This window comes from Myotis yumanensis, unplaced genomic scaffold, assembly GCF_028538775.1.
Source record: "Myotis yumanensis isolate MYYU_CA2020_CCGP unplaced genomic scaffold, mMyoYum1.0.hap1 SCAF_2, whole genome shotgun sequence".
NCBI classification, from domain to species: domain Eukaryota; kingdom Metazoa; phylum Chordata; class Mammalia; order Chiroptera; family Vespertilionidae; genus Myotis; species Myotis yumanensis.
The window spans coordinates 10,429,930-10,432,908 of NW_027223753.1; the positions used below are offsets into that span (position 1 = coordinate 10,429,930).

The window sequence follows — 2,979 nt, forward strand, 5'->3', positions numbered from 1 at the left end:
CCGGGTCCATAGTAAACGCTCAATAAACGCCAGCAATTGGCAGTGGTTGTTATTGTTATTCCTACTGTTACTATGGACATCCAGGAAGAGATCAGACTTGTCCAGGGCAAGAGCAGCATCTCCCACCCACCTTGTGGTCTACAGAACTCCTGCTCATGCAATGTTAATAGGTATCTATGCAAAGAGGGTCTGAAGCCAAATCAGTTTGGGTTTCAAGTAAACAAAACTGAAAAACTAGAATTTCTCATAGCCTTTAATATGCTTATGTGAATCGTAAATCTCCAGGAAGTGGGAGATGGCCTAACGTGCAGCATATCTCGAATGGATTTAACCAGGGAACCCTCTTTCAAGGAATGTTTATTACAAACTTGCAAAGCAAATGGTCGGTGGGACCCAGTTTGTGAACTGTTGTTCTCCAGTGTCAGCCTTCTTCCCTGCAGTGCTGGTCCCCAGGGCTTGGCTCCCTGAGCCTGACTCCTTCATATGGCCCAGCGCCTTTCTCTGTCTGTGATGCTGAGGCCCATTCAGCCACTCACCGCCTCAGATTCCCCCTGGAAAACCCGCCGGGGTGCTTCTGCGGAAAGATGAGCCGGGGCTGGAGTTTGAGAGTCCAGATGGGACTGAGGTCCATTAAGGACACGTTTGGACTTAATTCCAAGTGAGCGACTCCGTATCGATTTGGGTCACTGGTGTTAAGGCATCACTTTCACTTGTGTTTAATTTAAACAAATAGTAAAAGACTCCATCCTGTCTGGAGTGTGATCTGGTGGATGTTTAATTCCCAGCACGGAGAGGCAGAGGGCAAGGTAGCAAGGAGCCAGAGGACTGCGTGAGTGAGTGTGTGTACATGGGAGAGGCGGGGCGGGTTGTGGGGGGCGGGGGGAGGCAGGGGGTGGTGATGGTGGAAAGAGAATGAGAATATTCTCATGTGTGGATCTCTGAGGCAGACCCAGAATCCAGCATTCCTCTACCTTAGCCACTTGGCACAATTCTTTTCATTTCTCTGAGACTCAGTTTACGTATCTGTAAATTCGGCGTAAGTAAAGCTGCCACAGAGGGCTCTTGTGAGGATTAAATGAGATGACAGAGGTGGATCACACTGAGCTTATGAAAGTTTTAAAAATCCTATTTCTCATAGAAAGATTGGCTCCATGAGCCTGTGCGTGTGTGTGCACGCACACATGTCATGTGTGAGTGTGTGTACCTTGGCCATGATGAACACTCAAGAGCTCTGGCTCTGGACTCCTCCTGGGTACAAATCTGGTTCTGCTGCTGTGTTGTACTGGGCACGTGGCTTAGCCTCTCTGTGCTTCAGTTTTCTCATCTGTGAAATAAGAATAATGGTAACTCCAGCCTCATACGTTACTGTGAAGATTTAGTGAGTGCCCAGCAAAGGAGAAGCACTTTCATAAACGCTTGCTACTCTTAGCGCCATTATCAAACTTCACGGGGGTCACAGGGGACCTGTGACCTCTGGGGGTGTTTCCTAGGGTCAGGAGGAAAGAAATTTGTTTTGTGCTGTAGCGCCCTCTGTTGGGAGAGCCTGGCTCAGCACCATGGACAGAGGGAGGCTGGGGACAGACAGCCCCACTTTGGCCCCTGGGAGGCCCAGGGCACCTACCTGCTCAGCCATTGCACAAGGAGGAGGCATACCCCACCCTGACTCACGGATCTGAGTGCCAGGACTGCGAAGTGGAGACCATGCTGCTGGCAGTCCGTCCATGAGGAGGCAGGAGCCAAGGGACGTTAAGCAAATTAAAAGCCTGTGGCTGCCCTGGGTGACTTTTCTTTTGGCTGAGTCACCCCGTGCCCTCTGCTAACCATGCCTCTCAGTGCTTCAAATATGCCTGTCTCTGGGGCAGAAGAAAAGATTCGAAAGCTGTGTTTCAAAAACAGGAGCTGGATGCACGGGGTCCCCCAAGAGAGGGTGTACGAAGGTGGCAGTATTACTATGAACAATTACCATGTGCTATAAACACACACATCACAGCTGAGTTTTTTTTGGGGGGGTTGGGGGGGGTGAGGAACCAACTCTGCATCTGGGCAGGACGTCCTCTCCCTGCACACGCAATCCGGGGGGGGGGGGGGGCGGTTAGTTCTCTGAGAAGGTTCCTGCCACAGGCTGCCTGCCAACACCTGCCAAGTGGCAGCCTCGCACTAAGAGCTGAGGAATGCAGTGCCCTGCCTTCATCCATCCACCCATTCACCCACCCATCCAACAAATATTTATTAATGGCCTACTGTGTGCCAGGAACTGGCTAGGAGGAGCAATCATGACCATGCAGGATGAGATTACAAGGAAGTGGGAATGATTCGGAAGTCCTGGGGCTGGAGGGCCCACCACTCCCCTCCTGGTGCAACCCTTGGCCCTAAGAGCACCCCCCCCCCCCGCCCCGCCCTGCCACCGGCTTGGCTGCCAGGCCTCCTTCCCTCCATGTTAGCCTCTTGCTGGATGTCACTCACAGCTGCCACAATGGAGGTCTCTCTAGCCCCTTCCTGCTGCTCCCTGGGGATGTCCCCCCCCCCCCCCCCCCCCCCCCCCCGCTGCATGGACCCAGGATGAGAGGGGAGCTGGAATCCCGCCTGACCCCTGGCTCTCCTCTCTAATGGCTGGGCTGCAGTGCGTACAGACAGGAGACTCACCTGTTCAGGGTTCACCTGATGACTTGCTGCCGGTCCACCTGCCTGATTTGCAGCAAGGCCCACAGCGCAGGAATGTCTCCACCGTGATGCCTGGCATTGACCTTGGAAGTCAGACCAACCTGCCACCATGAGGGTCCTGACTCTGCTGCTCCCCAGTCAGGAAAGGCTTCCGCAGAGAGCCTGGCACCAGGATGGAGTTGGGTTCTGTTGGCTTTTTCCTTGGCAGGGCGGGGAGGAGGCAATCAGAGACTTGGCAGACTTGGATCAGCCCAAAGGGGGTGGGGGTGGGGGTGGAGAGGTGACTTAAGCTGGCCCTCAGCAACTTGGAAAAGGAGA

At 53.6% G+C, this 2,979-nt stretch overlaps 1 long non-coding RNA gene across 1 annotated transcript; it reads right to left on the reverse strand.

Moving 5' to 3' along the window:
* Positions 1 to 339: 339 nt before the first annotated feature.
* On the reverse strand, positions 340 to 2,723 carry LOC139001635 (uncharacterized). Its single transcript, XR_011470081.1, has 3 exons — positions 2,644 to 2,723; positions 1,205 to 1,324; positions 340 to 574 (listed from the first exon to the last, which is right to left on the reverse strand). It is a non-coding gene; the product is annotated as an uncharacterized lncRNA (long non-coding RNA).
* Between the last annotated feature and the right edge of the window lie 256 nt (positions 2,724 to 2,979).